Source organism: Arvicanthis niloticus, chromosome 3, assembly GCF_011762505.2.
Source record: "Arvicanthis niloticus isolate mArvNil1 chromosome 3, mArvNil1.pat.X, whole genome shotgun sequence".
In the NCBI taxonomy this organism is placed as follows: domain Eukaryota; kingdom Metazoa; phylum Chordata; class Mammalia; order Rodentia; family Muridae; genus Arvicanthis; species Arvicanthis niloticus.
In genome coordinates, this window is record NC_047660.1 from 27,104,507 (window position 1) to 27,128,546 (window position 24,040).

Genomic DNA, 24,040 nt, shown 5'->3' on the forward strand with positions numbered 1-24,040 from the left:
AATGTCAGATTCCTGCCAAGGAGCATATTCCTTGTCCTTCGCCAATGTCAGATTCTTGCCAAGCAGCCTCGAAAGCTCTCAACATCTGCTCTTCTTTTATTTCATAAACAAGACTGTGCTTGTTTTAGGTCATTCTGACAAGAATACCTTGCTTACCCACCATGGAATATGCATTATCAAAAGGAATGCATTTATGTCTTAGGTTGGTAAGGCTCTGTACAGAATCTTACCCAACCTTGACTTGCCAGCCTGTTAAATTAATTACCCTGACAAGAGGTCCATTTTCATCTTCAAGTCATGTACTCTGGCTGGCAACATGTTGATGTTATTAAAGACAAGCTTTCATAAGATGAGCAGGAATAAAAGTATTCCCAGGACAAAAAGGGCTAGCTTGATCAAGCTATGTATGCCATTCTTGACACTTGACCCAAATGGAGATACTGCCCTAAAGTCATGTATAATTGTATCAGCATTACCCGCAGGATCAAAGCTCAGCAGAGTAACATTCTTTAAACTCATAATCTCACTATGCAAAGATAAATCATCCAGAGAGGTGTTAGAATTATGTCAAATACCCTGTAAGTGTCTTTAAACTTTTCCTAATTAAATGAGTATCATTGTAAATTTTAGAAGTAACACAATTTCACTGGTATTTGGCATGACACTCGAGATGACTCATTACTCTTAGGCTCTGAACCTCCTTCCAATAATTTGAATAGGATAATGAGCATCAATCTGTTGTCCCTAAGTTTTTTTTTTTTTTTGTCATTTTTAAAATTTTTTTATATTTTATTTACATTTCAGATGCCATCCCCTTTTCCCATTTCCCCTCCCTAGAAAACCCCTATCCCATGCCCCCTTTTCCTTTTTGCTTTTATATAATTTTTTTATGTTAATCAAAGGCTTTATAAGTTTGGTAATGCTCAATCAGAAGTGTAACCCAATACCCAACCTAGATATATCAACTATCTTTGACTGGTTGAGAAACATGAACATCTGCCTCCATGCCACCCCCTCTTTCTCTCTCTTTTTTCTCTCATCACCTAGCTTCTCCTCTCCATCTTCTCTCCTTACTTCATCTCTTCCTCTAGGTACTCCTTCCCCCTTAGCTCCTCCTACATATCACCCTTACTGTTAAAATAAAACTTTTTTCTCACAATACAATTAGAGCATACTTATTCCTAATTGTACCAGTGAGGTACAAGATAGTCCTAATACCCAGTCCATCATTTTGTTGACTAGCCAGAACCTCTGTCATCTCTCCTAACTGAAACACTTAGTTTTGAACCTGGATTTTTGGTTAGTATAGGGGCTTTTCACGTGTTCGGCGGTCTCTATAAATTGGCTAAGTCTTAGAAGCTATGTTTAGTGCTTCCCATAATTTCAGTTAACACAGTCATTCTGGATTTCTGATGGTGTTGAAGACCTATAGTCTCATAGCCAATCCTGGCTATTTACTTTGAGAGAAAAGATCTGAGTGGATGGTGTTCCTAAGTTCTATCTAAATCTTCTTGTATACTCAACACATTAGTAACATGTTTTTGCTAAATGATTTTAAAAAGTAGCTGTCTTAATTTCTTGTGTCGAAGCAAATGCAGAAGCAGTGGTCCTAGCAATTAATGTGATTAAAGCTGTTATACTAGCAATAATCAAGCCCACTACCCTCTTGCTTCTGTTTAAATCCTGATTCACTTCATCTAGTACTTGCAAGCTTTTTTAGAAAATCAAGGTTCTATACTACTCAGGGTAATAAGACAAAAGCTAGTTGATAGATCCCTGTAACAGACATATCATGTTTCAACATACTAACACAATTAGAAAGTATACAATCAATGCAGCTTACATTAAATACTTTGAAGAAACAAAAATAATTTTAACTTGACATTTAAAAGAGACTTAACACATGCTCTAACAAATGTGGAAACCCAGATCCTGTTCCACTTTATCTCTTGCTAACAGAACATCATAGAGTACTGCAGCTAACTTCCAAATATGTCTCTGAAAATGTCCAGAACCAGATATTCAAATGAAGACTGTTATTTCCAATATTGGAATCATTTCTAGATCAGTCCATGATTGAGTCTGAATACCTGGTCACATTTAAGAAAAATACAAGAGTCATTATAACTTCTCTTTTAAATTCTTTGCTCCACAGGTTCTAAAATCTTGAAACAAGGTAGTTTGTCACATCTGGGATATAGGAAACAAAGGTCGGTCAGGAATATAAGTCCAATACAGCTTCCCAGTCACTATTGTTAGGGCACTTAGCTAGCTCACAGGTCAACATCATTCTTTGTTCCAGCATCAGCATGTCTAACCAATCACTTTGGCAGCCACCATGCTCCTTCAGCATCCTGCAGAACAAAACACAAACATGCCCTCTTCCCATATTAGATACCTGATCAGGATCATGCCAAATGCTAGTAAGTGTATTCTTCCTTTTCCCCTAGGCATAAGTATGTCTAATTATAGGGTGCCATAGACACTCAGCAGAAAGTTCCTTGGCATTCAATTAAAAAAAAAAAAAACCTTAAAATAAAAAGAGTATGATTTAAATAAATTTGCGGTGTTCAGGGATATACCAGCCCATTTTTTTTTATTTTATAAGAATATTGTTTTAAGGTTCCATGGGCCCCTTCCACAATATCTTGTCTTTGAACATTATAAGGAATCTCAGTAATATGGGTAATATTAAATTGTTGACAAAATGTCTCAAATGTTTGATTGCAATAGCCAGTTCCATTATCTGTTTTTTAAAATTAGTTATTTTATTTTCTTATATTTCAGATGGTATCTCCTTTCCCAATTCCCCCCTGAAGCCCCTTATCTCATCCCTCCTCCTCCAACTTCTATGAGGATATGCCCCCATCCATCCACCCATTCCCATCAGGAAACAGTCAACCTCAGGAAGTAGGAGGTTGGGGGGACCCTCTAGAATGTATCAGAGACCTGAGAGGTGAGAGACTCTCAGGAATAAAAGGAGGGACCTTAGATGAAATGCCCAACAATAGGGAGAGGGAACTGATAGAGCTCACCTCCAGCAGGAAGATAGAGGGCAGGGGTTGCCATCCCACAGTCAAAACTTTGACCCATAATTGTTCCTGTCTGAAAGAACTGCAGGGATGGAAACAGAGAGGAGCCTGAGGAAAAAGATGTTCGGTGACAGTCCCAAAGTGAGATTCAGCTCAAGGGGAGGCCCCAAACCCTGACATTATTTCTCAGGATGTGGAGTGCTCAAAAAGAGGGACCTATCATGACTGCCCTCTGAAAGACCCAACAAGTATCTGAAAGAGTCAGATGCAGATAGTTGCACATAACCAATGGACAGAAGCTGCTGACCCCTGTGATCAAATTAAAGAAAAGCTAAAAGAAGCTGAGGCGGAAGGCAACTATTAGGAGGACCAGCAGTCTCAATTAACCTGGACCCCTGAGTTCTCTCAGATACTGGACCACCAATGAGGCAGCATACAATAGGTGATATGAGGCCCCCAACACATATACAGCAGAGAACTGCCAAGTCTGGGTTTATTTAGAGAAGATGCATTTAATCCTTAAGAGAATGGACGCTCCAGGTTGTTTAGAGGTATGGTTGGGTGGTTGGTGGGGACATCCTCGTGGAGACAGGGGTGTGGGGAGAAGGTATGGGATGTGAAATAGTCAGAGGTTGCCCCTGGTGGGGGGGAATAAAATCTGGAGTGTAAAAAATAAATAAATGCCGGGCGGTGGTGGCACACGCCTTTAATCCCAGCAATTGGGAGGCAGAGACAGGCAGATTTCTGAGTTCCAGGCCCATTCTACCTCTCTCTCTCTCTCTCTCTCTCTCTCTCTCTCTCTCTCTCTCTTGCTCTCGCTCTTGCTTTCTTTCACTCTTGATCTCACCCTCACTCTCTCACTCTCTCAATCTAGATATAGTAATTCTGACTACTTCTCCAGCACAATGTCTACCTGTGTACCATCCTGTTTCCTGCCAAGACAATAAGGGACTAAATCTCTGAACCTGAAAACCAGCCATAATTAAATGTTTTCCTTTATAAGGTTTGACATTGTCATGGAAACATAATAGCAATAAAAAATAGGACAATGTATATTTAAAAAATAAATGAGTACAAATAAGTTCGATTTTAACAAAAATAAAATTATTATAATTATATATTACATAATTATAATCATTTTAATTATTATTGCAAAACTTACATTTAAAATATAAATTTAAAATTTTTTCATTAATTCATGTGTTCCATGTATATTCATGTGTGTTGGAGGGTACCATTGGAATCCAGGAGAAAGTGTGGAATGCATTAACATTTAAGTAACAGCTGTTTGTGAACCACTCCTTGTGGGTGATAAGGTCTGAACTCTCATCCCCTGGTAGGGCAGTATGATCTCTTAACTACTGATCTAATAAAAGAACTCCTGAAGGAATCACCATCCCTGATGTCAAGGTGTACTACAGAGCAATAGTGATAAAAACTGCATAGTATTGGTACAGAGACAGGCAAGAAGATCAGTGGAATAGAATTGAAGACCCAGAAATGAACCCACACATCTATGGTCACTTGATCTTTGACAAAGGAGCTAAACCTATCCTTTAGGGAAATTTATAATTCAATTGGGAGCACCATCCAGGATGGAAATATAGGGGAATGACTTCAGAGAGTTTCCTAAAATTAGTCCAGTAAGCAACACCTCTGTCCTTAAAATAGACAAGCTATTTTTTTCTATATAAAATCAATTAGCTAAGATATATGAATACTGAAATTAACAAACATATGTAGGAGGAAATTTGTGAGGCAAATTATGTTATTAAGGCTTCTTATTTGAGCATTAGCTTAAGTTTATTTTGAAAGCATTTACATAATAGTTTATTTTTCTATTAGGCTCTGTAATGAAAAAGAGCTACAATGTAGGTCAATGGACCATTAAGGTATTTTAATTGGCTATTTGTCTGGTAAGTATTGATTCAGATGAATGTACAAAGTTTTACTAAAAAAATGAGTGAAAATGCATTAAAATGTAAGAAAGAAAAATGAGCTCTGGTTTTTATTCCACTCTTATCCTTTGGTTTACAAACAGAATGCAGTCCTTCCTTCTGTCTGCACAAGCAGCATGTTGTTATTTAATCATTACTCATTATGCAATATCATCCAGCAAAAGGACAAAAAAAAATTGTGCTGCCTTGTTTTATGTCAACTTAACACATGGTATGATCAACTGAAAGAAAGAAACCTCAACTGATAACATGCCCCCATAAGATCAGGCTGTCACACAAGGCTGTCCAGTACACAACACTTCTTCCAAGCCTCTGTATGAGTTCTTGTCTCCAGGTTCTTGCCTTGTTTGAGTTCCTGTCTTGAATTCCTTTGATAATGAACAGTGATGTGAAACCGTAATTCACATAAACTCTTTCCTGCCCAAGTTTTTTCAAGGTGATTTATCACAGCATCAGTAAACCTAACTAGTTCAGAAATCAAAATAAAACCTCTACTGTCTTTGGCACTAAGATTTTGCGTCTGGGAGAGTCTTGCATTTAGTTTCCCCAAGTAAATATTGATTTGAATATTCATTTTAATATTGCATTTCATAAGTTTACGTAGATAATTCCATCAAGATTCCATCTTATTTTAATCCTAACAGAGAATTTCAATTCCTACAGCACTTCTATTACTAATCTTGAAAAGGTTTATCACATTGGTAAAAATATGAGCCATATTGCTTAGCTATAGCTATATGAATTAGTGCTCGAATTCTAAGGTAAAAGAAGCATCAAAATTGGCAAATAAATATCAAACATTATGTGTGCTAAGAATATGTATACATCATCTTCTAATATTCATTACTTCTAATATTCCTTAGAATTCTAGTCCCCAAGAAATAATGGCAACAAAAGCAACTTAAATATAAACTAAATTTATGTTTAACAATTATTTACAATTTAATTGAAAGTGTAATGTCCCCTTTGGACTGCTTTCTTCATTTTCAATACCAACTGGCAACAAGCATGACATTTGTGCATATGTGCACATGAGAAAGTATCTGTCACATGACCTTTGAACTAAAAATCTCAGATGCTTTACCAATAATTATCATGGATTAAGTTTGGTCATTTTGACAGTGTGTTCCATAAAGTGTGGCTATTTTTGAAAAAAAAAATCAGTCTAAAATATGTATCATTCAGATAAGACTCAGACAAGATGGTGTGAGATAGCAGCTACTACAAAGTGAAAGAACAAAACGCTAAACTGGAAAGTCTTCAACATGGAGCGATTCTCAGAAAGAGTATTCGAGTTATAAAACTTTTGCATTATCTATCAAAGCAAGCAAATCTGGAGCTCGGTTTTTTACTTTGCTGTAAATTGGGTTAACCATGAAATCATAACCATAACCAAAACCAGAGCTCTTTAACTGTGTGTATATGTGGTGTGTATGTGTTTGTGTGTGTGTGCATGCTTGTGTGAGGATGTATACATGATTGTGTGTGCACAGGATAAAGAGACAAAAGGACATTCTTCAAGAACAGTCTGCTTTATTGAGTTTAGATATACTTTCTTGGGGGCCTGGAGTCCATCAAGCAGGCTGCCTCTCCAAACTCTTATAATGAGTGTGAGATTGTGACTTATCTCAAGTACTCATGCTCGCAAGGCAATTCCTTCATCAACTGCACTATATGCCTAAACCCACTTTATTGTCTTTTTATTGGAAGTATGAAAATTGTGTATTTTTGTTTTATAAGTTTGACTGTTGGCCTTCTTGTATTTCAGTGCGCAGTGGGCATGCTATGCCTGCAGCATCTAGACAGATCATCAGTTCTATCGTGACTAGAGTTACATGGAAGTTGTGAGCTTCCATATAAATCTTTGCACTTTTCATCAAAACAATGGGTATTAATATGTTTTCAACAGTTATTGTTGAAAACAATACACATACACACACACACATACACACAGATTCTTAAATATAACCTGTTTTCCTCATTTAAAACTACTATTTGTATGTATATTTTAGGCACATGCTTTGATGTGCTTCAAGGTGTAGTTTTGATTGAAAACTCAAGGTGATTGTGTGTGTGTGAATGCAGTTATAGGCAACAGAAGACTGTTCAATTGAACTACTGTCACAATCTAAATAATATTTATGTATTCGCCATGAGTAGAAACATGAACCTTTCTGGATTATATTTAAGACTTACAACTGAAATTATAGTATAATTAATCATAACTTATATTTTCAGTACATTTTACAAATGTCTTTAATGGTGAGTAAAAAAATGATAATATTATATGGAAGTCCATTGTTGCTTCTAAATAGAAGTAGTGGTAGCTGATATGGTGGTAGCTGATATAGAGAAGAAACTCATTATTTGCCTACTTAGCCTCACCCTCATTGGAAGTTCTATCTGTTTGCTTTAGGAATCTGTTGCTTGTATTAGAACCAACTTCTTTTGAATTGCAATATAGAGTGGAGACCAGCAGCTCTCCAGGAATTCTCCAGAACTCTATTTTCAATAAGGGATTGTTGAGACATTTATACTCTAATTGACTGAACAGCTACAGCTGCTAGGCTCTTTCTCTTTCTATCATGAGACAGTATGCACACACACACACACACACACACACACACACACACACACAGAGGCACACACACGAACATACATGTGCATGTGCACACACAAATGCACACATATTCACAATCACACACACACAAATAATGTTTTTTATAGTGGCTTGACTAAAGCACTTGTCTAATAAATCCATCCATAGTTTAATTAAATATAATAGCTACAAATTATTCCACATTATGTCAAAATAGTGTCCAAAATAATGTTTTCTTCCACTCAGCCAGCATCCCCCCCAATAAAAACCAAGCTCCCAACCAATCAAACAAACACATAAAAAACCCACCAGCGTATAACAATGCAATTGAATTCAAGTTTTAAAATACTAAAATAAGCCTCGAAGGCCGAAAACCATTAAGGCTAATTAATATGTGATAGATGCCAATTGTTACAAGAAATAAGCCATTATTTAATAGCTGTTATAATGTTGTATATCAGCCCTGTGAGAAAATGTTACCGTAGAATTTAAGTTTATCCAATTAAAAGAAAATAAAAGTGTATTGAATTCAATCTTTGAAATGTTTCAGGAGAACAATATTGCCTAATGTGTAACCTAAATCACAGTAGAGAAATTAAAAACAGCAGCCACAGCACTGTATGATTAGCAAAGATTATAGTAGAGTTCTGGAAATTGGCTTCATTCACTCAATACTATTTAAGGTGAATTATTTAAGGAAAAGTAACTTCTCACTAGTATAGACGTGTATGGCATGAACTGTATTTCTCACTAATTTTGTCTTGGAAAAAGTTAATGTTTAATACGTGATGTAGCAACTCAAAGACTTCTTGGATTGCTTAATTCTGAATTCCTTAATACAAGTCAATCATTTTTTAAAAAACATATTTTTATTATTTGAATCACAAACACCAACATTTTCCTTTAGAAAAAAAATATTAAGAGAGTTGGGCTCTATAAATATTGTACACCTTTAGGATTTGTATCCTCCAGCATCCTACTCTCTTGATAGTTTTGAAATCTGTTTGCTTGTTTTGCATCCACAATGATGTCTCAATGACTATGTCAAAACATCAGTGGGGCTGGTGCCATCCCAATGGAGGATGTAGAGGATGGTAATGAGGTTTGGGTATCGTGTGGTGAGCTTCAATTAGATTTGAAAGAAAAAAGTAGCAATAAGGTGGGAAGTCACATAAATATTCTATATTCATTTCCTGAGAGTAACATATAATGTACCTCATATGATCATTTAAACAAACTTCAGAAGATACCTGAGTGTCTTATCAGCCATAACCTGTATAAGGAAACAAATCTACTGTTATCTATGGTTGAAATATGGAATAACACTTAAAGGACATTTGTGCAAGGATTAGTCCCAGGGCTAATTATGTTCAAAAGTGGATGTACATTTAAGGAAAAATAATCATTTCGTTCTTCAGAAGGTCACTGGGAGACATAAAAGGGAATGGTGAGACACCTGGCCCAGCTTTGTAATTCTTGTGGAATATGAGACTTTTGATGTTGTTCTGTTTCACAGTTTTGCCATTCACTTTTATCCTTCATTATGGTTACCTTAACGAACAGATTACATAGATGTGATACCTTTGGACATTGAAAACCATGAACTAATGAGACTTTTGTCTCTAAGTTACTTACCTCAGGGATTTGTCCTAAAAATAAAAAAAAAAAAAAGATAACAAAGAAAGAAATTTAGCACATTCTACTAATGATTTGAGGTGTAATATTTGTTGCATACGTCTGTTTTATTTTCCCTGAGTATGTTTCCATTATGCCTGGTACCACCCTCACTAAAACAGAGTTTAAGCCTAGGTATTGATTTTTAAAATCTAAGCAAATAATTTAAGTAAAAATTTTTCAAGTCTTTAAAATTGCAACAGATATTTCAATATAGTTAAAAGAAGCTGATTAATGTGTAAGTCCTATAGACTGACAAAACTTCTGAGTTTCTTAACCCAAAGAAGTTCCTCAGGAAGGACATGCACAAGAATTTGTAGATTAATGAAAAGAAGGAAATGATTTCCACAAGACAAAACCTTGAAATTTTTCTTAATAGAAATAAAATTATAATTAATCCTAACACAATCTCATATACTTATGAACAATATTACTTATTAGTATATTTTATAATACATAAATTGAATGAAATAAATATTTGGATGCATTTGTGTAAGTATCACTGATTTAAATCTTTGTTATGAAGATTGATCTCACAAGTATTCAGTATATATTTTTTACTTGTTAACAATAACAAGCTAATTTTTTATAGTCACTCCTAAGATTCATTAAATCACCAAAAGCTCAAGCTAAATACAGGAAAAGATAAGTGAAACAGCTCATCTGTTGGACAAGGGAGGTTCTAATATACATTCATATAAAATATACTAGATCACTTTAACTTATTTTTTGAATTATTTCTCTCTCTCTCTCTCTCTCTCTCTCTCTCTCTCTCTCTCTCTCTCTCTCTCTCTCTCTCTCTCTCTCTGTGCTGCAAGAGAGCAAAGCACAAATATAGCCTGTGAATGATGTCCAGAGGACAACATGGAAATTTGTTCTCTTCCTTGTAAGCTGTGGGTTCTAATGTTTAACACAAGTTGCTAGCTAACCTGGTAAGCTATCTTTCTGTCCTTCAATTTATCATTTAAAAATACTTAGTGATCACTACATGAAGTAAGTACATAAAATCAGAAAAAATATCAGAAATTAAATTTCAACACTTCCTCTATTTATAATTTATAGAAAAAAAAAAAACAAGCAATTCTTAACACTATTAAAGCTTGCTGCCAAGATACTTTTTCTTTTCTTTTTTATTGGATATTTTATGTATTCTTATTTCAAATGTTATCCCCTTTCCAGATTTCCTGTCTGGAAGAACCCTCTCCCAACCTCCCTCCACTTGCTTCTATGAAGGTGCTCCCCCTACCACCCACTCACTCCCACCTTACCACACTAGCATTGTTTTACACTGGGAAATCAAGCCTTTACAGGACCAAGGGCTTATCCTCCCACTGAAGTCCAACAAGGCCATCCTCTGCTATATATATGTAGCTGGAGCCATGGGTCCCTCCTTGTGTACTCCTTGGTTGGTGGTTTACTACCTGGGAGCTCTGGGAGGTCTGATTGGTTGATATTATTGTTCTACCTATGGGGTTGCAAATCCCTTCAGCTCCTTCAGTCCTTTCTCTAATGCCTCCATTTAGCAGAAGATGGCCTTGTCAGGGAGCAATGGGAGAAAAGGCCCTGTCCCCATATTTCCTTTAGAATGAAACCCTTCTGGGTTAAAAATTTGTAGATGAGTGGGTGGCTCCATCCCTCAACTGGGGGGCCTTACATAATCTCTGGGTATGGTCTCTACAGTTTTTCCCTCCCCTTTGTTGGGCATTTCAGCTAATCTCATCCCTGTTGGGTCCTGGGAGCCTCTTGCTTTCTTGGCATCTGGGACTTGCTGGTGAGTACCACTAGCTCTCCATCCTCAATTGCTACACACCTCTCTTCAAATCTTTGGCACTCTGTATATCATTCCAGTCTCCTCTCATATCTGATCCTGCTCCTGCTTTTCTGCCTCCCCATCTTCTCTTACTCCCAAGTCCCTCCCACCCTCTACCTCCTATGAGTATTTTGTTTCCCCTTCTAAGAAGGACTAAAGCATCCACATTTTGGTCTTTCTTCTCAGGACACTTTTAAAACTATGCAATATTTCTCAACATCTCAACATCTAAGTTCCAAGCATTGAATTTTATAAGATGCAAGAAAACATTCCCTGTTTGTTTGTTTGTTTGTTTGTTTGTTTTTTGAGACAGGGTTTCTCTGTGTAGTCCTGGCTGTCCTGGAACTCACTCTGTAGACCAGACTGTCCTCGAACTCAGAAATCATCCTGTCTCTACCTCCCAAGTGCTGGGATAAAATTTGGTGTGTGCCACCACTGCCCGGCCAGGAAACCATTCTTATGCTTAAGGAATATTTGAATTCTACCAATATTTTCAAAGGGAAAATGATTTGTTCATAATTTAGTATTCTAGATAATTTTTAGAATATCACAGTGGTCTTTTTCTTAGATATAAAACTTATAAATGTAATGAAATAAGTTCACAGAGAAGGTTATTTCTGCATAATTCTGCTTATTCATACAAAGTTGTTCATATATCTAAGAAAACCTCTTTAGGATTATTAGATGGCATTATATTTTATGAAAATAACTCAAAATATTAAATAGAATGCTAACTTAAATATTTTAAAGATTTTTTTCTGAAGATTCATACTACCATGATAGAAGAAATCTTTCAAATATATGGAAAATAAATCAGGAGAAATGTTTGTATACTTTGATTTTTTTTTTTAAATTCACTTTACAAGCTGATCACAGCCCCCTCTCTCCACATTTTCTAATCATACCCTTACAAATCCCTGCCCCATTGCCACCTTCCCCTCAAAAGAATTCTTCTTTGCTATAAGACTACTCTGGTACATCTAGATTCCAGCAGGACTAAGCATATCATCTCCTACTGAGACCCAAGGTGGCAGTCCAATTATGGAGGAAGGGGATGCAATGGTAGTGAACAGAGACCAAAACAGCAACTGCTCCACTTGTTGAAGGACCACATGAACACCTACCTGCATATTTGCTACTTTGCTCAGTTGGTTAAAGGGGCATATTCTTCTGGTGTCCTCCATCCTCATATGGTGCTTATACTACTCTTTTGTCTCCTCTTCTGTGAGGTTCCGTAAGCTCTATGTGGGGAGGAGGAGAATTTAATGGAGACATCCCTCTTAGAGCTGAGTGTTCAGATCTCTCTCTCTCTCTCTCTCTCTCTCTCTCTCTCTCTCTCTCTCTCTCTCTCTCTCTCTGTGTGTGTGTTTGATATCTTAATATCTGGCAGTGAGTCTCTGTATTTGTTACCATCTCTTCCAGGAAGAAGCTTCTCCGATGGTGACTGAATAAGCTACTGATCTATTACTTTAACCGAAACTCATTAAGATTCATTTTTATTTTTTTAAAATGAGCAGTATTTGAATTTTCCCTAAGTCTCTGGACTAACTAGTCTCTGGTTCTTTGTCACCAAAGCAGTGTCAGGTATGGGTTCCAACTAGCAAATGGGCCTTAAGTCGCGTTAGATATTAATCAGTTAATTAGCTTTGTGCCACCATTGGCCTAACATATTTTGTAGGCAGGACAGAATTTTAGATGAAGATTTTGTGTATAGGTTACTATATACATTTTTCTTTTGATTCCATATCAGAGCAATAGAGTTTGCAAGTGAAGTTTCTATGTTATGCAAACCTAGTACAGTGGAAACTTTTTCAAATACATGAAGGCAAATTTATTTCTCAAATGATTGGGGGAGTCAGAGTCTCAACTGGATATCTCTTATCACCAACCAAAGCTTCTAGTACTGGGAGTGGGTTATATTCAGTTGAGTTGTTGGTCAAATAAGTTCCATGGAAATCTCCAACTAAACCATGCTAATTCTTAGAAGCCTGAGTAATACTCCATTGTGTAAAGTTATACTATTTCCTTTTACCATTCTTTGTTTTCATTTTTTGAATACTGTGAATAGACAACAATCAATATAGCAATAAATTGAGCAAATGTCCTTTTTTTCCAGGGTGTGTTTCTAAATTTCTTATAAAAAATCAGTTTTCCATGCATGTGTAGGTTTGTGGCTGGTTCTTCAATATGATTCTATTGATCAACATGTCTGTTCTTAAGGCTATTATCACGTTATTCTGTTACTACAGCTTTCTAAACACTGTAAATTAATGATTTTGAAGTGCTTTATTTATATAACTGTATTTATATATTTACTTACTAGATAAATAAATGCTTAGATATATTCAAAATTTTACTAAGTATATATGTCCAATTTCACTTTCTCTCTCTCTCTCCGCATGTGTGTCTGTATGTGTACGTGTGTGTCTCAGGTACACATTAATGTGTGCATATGCATTTATTAAAAGTGAAAGAACAAAAAAATGCAATTCCAGGATGAACCACTTGACTAGTATGTGTAAACTTCTATTATCAAACCCCCATTTATGGCACAAAGATGTCCTATGTTTCATATAATATTACCCCTTTGAATGTAGCATAAGCATAATTGTCAATTTGTGTATTATCATTTAAAAATCATGACACACATAAATACATACAGGTTTGGAGTTATTTTTTCCTTTTTTTAAAAATTTATTTTATTTTTTATTGGATATTTTATTTACATTTCTGATGCCATCCCCTTTCCCCCCCTAGAAAACCCCTATCCAATGCCCCCGTTTCCTTTTTGCTTTTATACAATTTTGTTTAAATATTAATCAAAGGTTTTATAAGTTTGGTAATGCTCAATCAGAAGTGTAACCCAATACCCAACCTAGATATATCAACTATCTTTGACTGGTGAAGACACGTGAACATCTGCCTCCATGCCCCTCCCTCTCTTTCTTTCTCTTTCTCTCTCTTATCACCTAGCCTCTCCTCTCCTTCTTCTTCTTCTCTCCTTATTCCTTCTCTTCCTCTTGGTACTCCTTCCCCCTTAGCTCCTCCTACATATCACCCTTCCTGTTAAAATAAAACTTTTCTCTCTAAATATAATTAGAGCATAATTATGCCTATTTGTACCAGTGAGGTACAAGATAGTCCTAATACCCAGTCCATCATTTTGTTGACTAACCAGAATCTCTGATATCTCTCCTAACTAAAACACTTAGTTTTGAACCTGGCTTTTTTCTTGGCTTTAGAGTGAATGTCAGCTGAAAACCATCCACTCAGATCTTTTTTCTCAAAGTAAATAGCCAGGGTTGGCTATGAGACTATAGGTTTTCAACCCTGTCAGAAATCCAGAATGACTGAGTTAACTGAAATTACGGGAAGCACTAAGCATAGCTTCTAAAACTTAGGCTTTGGAGTTACTGTTTATTCTAAAATATGTTTATATTTCATCAATGGAGTCTTTTACTAGGCACGTGGTCTATAAAAATCTACTTTTATTTTCCAAAACTAAAACCACTTACAGGCAACCATACAATGGATAACATTGTCCTGATTATGGCAACTCTCTGTAAAGCAATATGCTAGGAAACCTTATGCTTCCTCATTCCTTCTTATGTTATTTACACCTTAGAAAGTGGTGCATGACTGTAATCCATAATTCAGGTGGGCAATGAAAGAAGACATTCAATTTAAAGCAGACATATATATATATGTCTTCATATATATATGAAGGAATGAAGGAAGGATATAGGAAGGAGAGAAGGGAGAAAAAGAACAAAAGAACAAATTGATAAGCAAAATTGATGTTGTTATCCTCTAATTTAGCAATGTGATCAAAACATCACAACTATTGGCTATTTATGGAGTAGACTCAGCCTTTTGTCTACATTGTATTATATTGTCTAGACTACATATTTTCAGATAACTATCTTAATAAGAAAGAGGTTGCCATCTAAAACTACTACAAGAGTTTGACTGTATGTCTCTTTCAAACAGGACATATTATTATCATGTCTAATAATTCTATAGGCCTTGCCTCTCACCCTGTGGATGCACTGAAGTAATATTTTATAATATGCTAGTGCCAATAAAATATCACTATTATAATATTCTAATTCTAAAATAAAATTGAACAGTTGACAATAGTTAACATATGCAAAGTGAAATGTGTTATAATACTATTTGTTAAAATTCAAATGTGCAAGCCCAAACAAGCAGTTTCTAAATCTGTTCTAAATGAAGTATTTAATACAAGCATGGTGAAATATGGCTCTAATCCGAGTATTTGGGGAGTAGAGACAAGAGGATTACTGTTTGAGTAATCCTCTGATTACTCTGATTGAATACTGATTGAGTTTGAGGTCCGCCTGAGATGGATAATGAATCCCAAAGGCAGACCAACAGAGGGGACAGATGTAAAGATGCTCAAGCAGAAGAAACAAACCAGAGTTCCAGGGTGTCTTGCTTCTAGTTCTGACTCTACCTGTTACAACAATTTATTGTTTTTATTAGATATTTTATTTATTTACATTTCAGATGTCATTCCCTTTCCCTAGTTCCCCTCCCTAGAACCCAGCTATCCCATCCCTCCTCTTCCTATTTGCTTTTATTCCATTTTAATTACATGCAAGTATTAAGGTCAGTTCTAGGTTGAGGGACTATCAATACCATAGATGCAAATAGTCAAAATCAAGCAAGACAGAAACACAAACAGTCAAAGAACAAGCAAGGCAATAAACAAAATTTCATGAACACTCCCATGATCATTGTTTCTAAGGGCTTATCAGGATGACCAAAATATCTGAGCCAACTTCCCTGTCCTAGTCCAAAGTCATTTTCATGTCTGAAGCTACTTCTTTGTTCTAGCCTAAAATTTAGATTCCTGACTGAAATTACTTCTTTGTTATGGCCTAATGTTAGATTACTGCCTGAAGCCTACTTCCTTGTCCTTAGCCAATGTCATATTCCTGCCAAGAAGCCCATTTCCTTGTCCTTAGCTTATGTCATGTTCTTGCCAAGCAGTCTCAAAGGCTCTCTTCCTCTCCCCCTTTTTTATTTCATTAACAAGACTGAGCCTCTGTTAGGTCATTTTGACAAGAATGCCTTTCTTACCTGTCATGGAATATGCATTATCAAATCACTGCACTTAGGTTGGTAAGACTCTGTGCAGAATCTTACCCATCCTTAGAATATTAGTAAAGTTCCTAAATCTCAATTTTTTTCTTTATAAAGAAATAATAATAAATGTATCTCAAAATAGTATGGTTGGTACTACAAATATAGATGTAAAGTTTCACAAGAATTTATGATATGACAATAGGCACACTCTAAGAATTAATAAAGGGATGACAGCTTACCAGCCAACTACCTGTAGCCTAGTAAATATGCTTGTTTTTCTATATTATTTATGATGAAATATCTTACCCTTTCTCCTTAATATCTACTTTCTAAGGTTGATTTACCTAATGTTCTTCATTGTACCATCATTTGGTCTTTCTTTTTTTCTCTAAAGCTCCATTTTTATTTATTTATTTATTTATTTATTTATTTATTTATTTAGCCAGGTGGCTGCTTATCCACCATGAGCGTGATTACAATTCTTATCAAGCCCTTTGGAGGTTTTTTTTTCTTTTTTCCTCCATACTTATCCTGTGAGCAACTGATTTTTCTTAAAACTCCAATAGAATTGTCTACAAACTTAAAAAAAAATAACTTTCTAATCAGTTCTATGTTCTTATATGTTGTTTTTGAGATAGTCATGTGTTCTCATTTAGTACAAACTTTATATCTTTGTCTATATGAAAAAAAATTAGACATAGTACATTTACCTATTTGGACTGGATTGTCAACAGATCTGCCCTCAACTCTGACCAAGTGAATGTTGTTAGCATCAAGGACCCCTTTATTGACAACAATTACATAGTCAGCATGATCCAGTATGATTTGAAACATAGAAAGGTGACTCCCAGGGCCAAGCCTGAAAATGGGAAGCTTCTCTTTAATAGGAAGGTTAATTTTATTTTTGATTAGCTATATTCTACCAAGCTCAAAGACACTGACCATATGAATATGTGCTGTGGAGTCTAAAATATCATTGTTACTGTTGAGAAGTCTAGGGTTTATGTGAATTTAGTGACCAAAAAGGTCATATAAACATCTGTGTTTCTTCTTCTGATACTTCCATGTTTGTAATGAACATAAACCACAAAATATCTGGTAATTCTTTCAAATTTTTCACCAAAGGCTTCTGTGTCAAATTCTTAATATCCATAGTCAAGGTCATGCATTTCAACTTCAGCACCATCAAGGGACGCATGTCCATATCCCATACCATTACTTCCTCATACATGAAACCTCTGTAAAACTCTGTAATTAAAACTATTGGGGGCACAAAATATTATTGATAAAAGCAGCATCAACTCTTACTTCTGAGGCTGTGAGAAATATCATTAGAGAACTGAAGAAGGAACTCATTGGCATGGCTTTCTGCCTCCTCTCAGCATGTCTATGTCATGGATTAGATTGCTGCTTGGAGAGAGCTGCCAAGTATGATAAAATCAAGAATACAGTAAAGCAGAGATCAAGATGTCCTCTAAAGGAATTCTGTGCTATAATGGGAACATGGTTCTCTCTCATGGCTTTAACACACAGACTTTTCTAGGTTTGATTCTGGATCTAACATGTCAAGTTCATTTTCTGATTTAACAACCAGTTTGGCTACAGCAATGGATGGTAGACTTCATGGTCTTTAGAAGAACTTCAAATTATAATAATCCCTGGATTGCATACTGCAGCAAATACACTAGAGAAGGAGAAAGGCCATATTGTTAAAGTGTCCTTAGTCTCAAATCCCTGAGAAGTTTCTCTCACTAGTCTCATCCAATATAGCTAACCAAGTAAAGAACTGTGGGGTTTCAACTCAATTGAAAACCATCATCAAAATTCATTCTCTCAAAAACAAAAACAAAACCCACAACTAATAATGTCATCACTTATATTTTGGAATCAATGGAAAATATCATGTTTTAAAATATAACATTTGCTAAGTGATTTTAATTAATATAGTGTTCAAGTGACATAAAACCCATTAATAATACTCATTATTTATAGCAATGAAAGTATAAGTCTTTGTAAATATAATTTATTGACCTAAATATTATAAAGGAACAGACTTTAATCAAAACAGTAATGTACATTTAATCCATCATACTCAAAACTTATGCTACTTGCCACAATGATTGAAAACATTTAAATAGCCTTGCAATATACAAGTTTATCATAGAAGTCGGGTGCTTCATTAATGAACTATGACGATGTCAGAGATTTCAGATATAATTTTAGTTTTTAGAGCCCATCAATATTGTAGAATTTTTTGGAAAGTATTGATGAAATCATTATTTCAGGATATAAAGTCATTGTAGAACACTTCTCCCTCCCTGGTTTTACTTGGGGATCCTAAAACTACCCCTAACATTTTGTATCTACTAGATAAATGTAACTTTTTTATTGAAAGGAGTCTTTTTTTTCTAAGCCTAACAAATACCCACACATTTACCAGTAAATATAGACTAGGGATTCAGCAGTGCCTCTCTTAGCAGGTGTTTTCACAAGGCTGATTCTAAACTCTTTATTGTACTGCCTTTCTTTTTGCCAAGCTCTTCACAATAAAACTAATAGAAGCAAAGCTAATACATTTCAAATGGCCATAGGAATTCAAACAGAAAGAAACAGCCTGAGGCAATGAGGTTTTTGAACATTGTTTTTTTCCCCCTTCTAAATCTTTCAAAATGTTAGTCACAGGAGAAAAATATTGCCCTTCAAATTGTTCTACAGCATTAGAATTCAACAAAGCTAAACCTAATATAGTGCTATCTGAGCTATTATTTCTAAAATGTAAATATAAACAACAATAAAAATCAACTAAAGAATAAAAATGTATATGTATTATTTCTTTTATTTATTTAATTTGATATATATATATCAAATTAAATAAATAAAAGAAATAATACAGGTGCACACTTGTGATAAATATAATGCTCCCTGAAACAAAAGATCACTCTCCATTTAGTAATGAAACCACTTGCAAAGGCTGCCACTCACAAATACAAGGAAAGCTTTAAAGTGTCAACCACAGTACTAATGCAAATTTTTTTCTGTCTAATATCAAATTACCTTTTAATGAAGGAGAGAAACTTTGCTGACCCAAAATTTTTACTCAAGAAACCTTCAAATTTATGTTTAATGAATAAGCAAAAGTTCACAGAGATGAAACTTATAGATTAAAATCTTTCACTAATATTAATGGACTGGATGACATGAATTAACTGAGTACAGTCACATATGGCTGCATGAATTTTACTCTAGACACACAGGTACACACATGTGAAGAAACAAACCCAAATCCAGTGATATAAACAGGCCTTATGTGGCTGCTAATTGGCAGCAAGCTCAGTTAAGTTCCTATTTTCTGATAAAACTTGAAAATAGGGAATCTGTTTCTCTTGTTTTCCAATAGAGTATTAACACAGCCACTAACATAGCGTGGTGACATGGTCCAGTCAGAAAAAATGCTTGCTACACAAGTTGAGAACTGAGTTTAGATTCACTGCAGTTACATATAAAAACCACATGCCAAAATGCTTGTCTGTAACATTAGTGGTAAGTAGAAGCCATGTGAGCTCCAGAAATTAGTAAACAATTGACTGTAGTTTCAGTGACAGACACTATCTCCAAATGAAAAATGAAGAACTACTAAAGAACACATCCTCCATTACAAATGCATATATGTGTGTGTATATATATATATATATACATATATATATACATATATATACATATATATATACACACACACATATATATGAACCTGCATATACGACATGTGCACAGGTGCACACACATACACACAAACACATATACCCGCACATCTGTGCATGCACACACACAAACACACACACACACACTAAAAGTCATTTTAACATTTTAAAGATAGTTAAGCAGAAAATTTATACTTAAAAAAAAAGTAAACCTCACAGAAGCTTACAAAGTGCAAATCAGGATACCATAATCAGAAAGCAATTTATCTGAAGTTTATATAGATGACAGCATGTTTATATATAACTTACGTAAGTTCTGCATTTCTCATATTTAAATGAGAAAAAAGTCCTTAATATCAAGAAAGTAAATAAACTACTCAGTGTTGAATAGTGAATGTTTAATAACTCAGAATTAAAGCCTATGTCAATTCAGTGCCCTTCTCAGAGATTCTACAACAATTTATGTGCTATTGAAAGCATTTATCACTGTTGTTCAATTATATATGTTTGAGTACTAAAAAAAAAAGAAATAAGCAATAGTTTTTCAGGGAAAAGAACATCAATTAATGATCCAATACAAAACATCAGACCTGAGGAGATATACATACAAGTAACATCATACAGACTAAGAATGCTGTATTGATGTATTTTGGAACATGTGTGCAGACATACATGAAATGGCAAGTACATAAAAACAGGACATGAAATAGAAAAGAGATAAAATTATCTGGGCAGCAAACTTCGGTTGAGGAATTATTTAAGTAGATTTGCCTATTGGCATGTCTTGTAGATTGGTTATTAATTGATGGCAAAGGATTGAGACCAGTAGGCAACACCTTCTCTAGGCAGGTGGTCCTAGGAACTAGTACAGCTAACTAAGTGTGAGATAGCAGGTGAGTCAAGAAGCAAGGCAGCAAACAGTGGTCCTCCATTGTTTCCGATCCAGGTTACTACAATGTGTTCTGCCTTGATTTTCTGTGATGATAGATGAGGACCTGTACTTTGGATAAATCCTTTCTTCTCCCATGTTGCTGATGATCGTAGTATTTAACCACTGCAACAGAAAACCAACAGGAAGAGAAAATAGTGCCTTTATAATTAAACAGTAAAGACATATAATATTTCACGATTTTATTTCAAATTCATGTTGAAGAACAATCTCTGAAAGAGAAAAGAAAACAATAAAAAAAAATCAATGCACATGGAGATCCCACATGGGAAAATATGTGTTATCTAATTTGGGTCTATTTCATTACTTCTCAGTCATGATTCAGGGAGCAGGAAGGAAAGAAGCTATTGAAGAGGTAAAATAATGCTTTGTACTTACAAGTTAACTTCCTTTCCTTTTAGCAATTTAAGATTCCCATATACTATTGTGGTGGTTTGAATATGCTTGGCCCAGGGAGTAGCACTATTAGGAAGTGTGGCCTACTAGGAGCTGTGTGGCATTGTTCGAGGAAGTGTGCTATCTCAGGGGTGGGCCTTGAGAGTTCTTCCTCCTAGCTTCCTTGTGCCCAGGCTTCTCCTGTTTGGCATTGGAGCAAGTTGTAGAACCCTCAGCTCCTCCAGCAGCATGCCTTCCTGGATGCCACCGTGCTTCCTGCCTGAGTGATAATAGTGTGAAACTCTGAGCCTGTATGATAGCCCCAATTAACTGTTGACCTTTATAATAGTCACCTTGGTCGTGGTATCTGTTCACAGCAATTGAAATCCTAAGTAAGACAACTATAATTTACATGTTTTTTTCTTCCACGATAATCACTATAAACAAAGCTTTCCCTTCCCTTGTACCCATGTCTTTTTTGTTGTTGTTGTTTTTGTTTTTCTTTCTTTCTTTTTTTTTTTTTTTTTGGAGGCATTCACAATATTTTAATTGTTTGAATTTCAGTGTATTTTCTATGGACCAATTTCATTACAGATTTGGTAATTTGTAATCAGAAGTAATAATATGTATATATAACAAAGGACATTTCCATTAGTAAGAATTCTGATCACAGACGTGAAGTCACAGTCTTTCTTGTGTGGTGGTGACAGATATTTCATCTACATTTTCTTTTTTTTTCTTTTTTTTTTTTTATTAGATCTTTCATTTACACTTCAGATGCCATCCCCTTTCCCCATTCCCCCCTCCTTAGAAAACCCCTATCCCATGCCCCCTTTTCATTTTTGCATTTATACATTTTTTAAAAAAAATGTTAATCATAGGCTTTATAAGTTTGGTATTGTTCAATCAGAGGTGTAACCCACTACCCAACCTAGATATATCAACTATCTTTGAATGGTGGAGATACATGAACATCTGCCTCCCTGTCTCCCCCCTTTATCTCTCTTTCATCACCTAGCTTCTCCTCTCCTTCTTCTTCTCCTCTTCTTACTCCTTTTCTTCCTCTCAGTACTCCTCCCACCTTAGCTCCTCCTACACATCACCCTTCCTGTTAAAAGGAAACTTTTCTCTCAAAATACAATTAGAGCATAATTATGCCAATTTGTACCAGTGAGGTACAAGATAGTCCTAATACCCAGTCCATCCTTTTGTTGACTAACCAGCACCTCTGTCATCTATCCTAACTAAAACACTTAGTTCTGAAACTGGCTTTTTCCTTGGCTTTAGGATGAATGTCAGCTAACGACCATCCACTCAAATCTTTTCTCTCAAGGTAAATAGCTATAAGTTTTCAACCCCGTCAGAAATCCAGAATGACTGAGTTAACTATAATTGTGGGAAGCACAAAGCATAGCTTCTAAAACTTAGCCAATTTATAGAGACCTCTGAACACCTGGACACTCGCTCTACTTCAAAACGTTGGAGCATCTGTTCTTCTGCCTTCTGGCCCAGGATCATCTGACAGATCTTAGTGCTGCAGAATTATTAAGGGCTGATTACTCTGTCTAGGCAGATATAATCAGTCGACTATTCTGCAGGTGTGTCCTTTTCTGGACAGTAATTTGTCTGTAGAAGGAAAGTGGCAATTCTTGCCTAGTGGCTGTCTCACCACAACTGGAGTAACTCCAAGGATGCTCAATTTCTTCTTAGAATTTAACATAGGAAGCTGTCCGGAGCAGACAGGTCTCTAATGAAAATGAACATTAATACTGAAATGTTTGTCATGTCAATTCTAAGGATTTCTGATGTTTTGAAAACCAGCTATCCATGTAAGGTAATCTGGACTGTTGCCTGTTAACTCCACTCAGCTATTTCTAAATAAAACATAGAGAACACCCTTATAATAAACTCCAAGTCATGAATTTGCTATAGTCCCTTAACTCACAGGCTGACCATCTCAAATCAGTTAAAAAAGTTAAAGAAGGACTGGGTCTAAGCTTTGTATTCCTAAATGTGTTATACTGGTACAATGCCTATGAGAGTAACAATATTCATCTCACTCTTATATCACTAAGAAGCTCATGCCAATGAAAACCTTAAAATTTGTAAACAAAGTAAATTGGTGCCATTTAAGAATTTATATCTTCATCTTGATATTAATTATACAGATTTCTACTAATAGGTTATGGCTATGCAATAAACCCTAGCTAATCCTCTCTATTCCGACAAAACCACTACTTTTCCCTAGGGAGACAGCCCAACATTTACCACCTTAGTCCCCATGCCCAGGGAATAGGGGCGCTGACTCATCATTAGCTTCTTCAGGCTGATTATGGGCGTTGAGATATTAGAAGAGGAGTGGGGGGGAGAGCAAATTGACAATCCTCTGATGCTGTGTCTTCGCTGCCTCCAGAAGGAATTCACAGACCTCAGAGGTTTGAGCAGGTCTGCCCAGCTTGCTTGTTGAGTAGATACACCAAGGCTGATCATTCTGCAATATACAATTCTCAAAACAAATTTTAGTATCAAGATAGTTTTTTTTTTTTAAAGAGGGCTGACATTTTATTAAGAATGTTGGTTCTAACAGCTTTTCTATTTTTCCCCTCTTTTATTGGATATAATATTTACATTTCAAATTTTATCCCCTTACCATATTTCCCCCACCACCCAGGAACCCCTTATCCCATCCCCCCTCCTCCTGCCTCTATGAAGGTGTTTACCCACCTACCCCCAGCCTCCCTCCCCACCCTCAGATCCCCCCCCCTCAGTGCTCAGCCTTCAGGGTACCAATGATCTTGTCTCCCACCTATGCCCAACAAGGCCATCCTCCCCT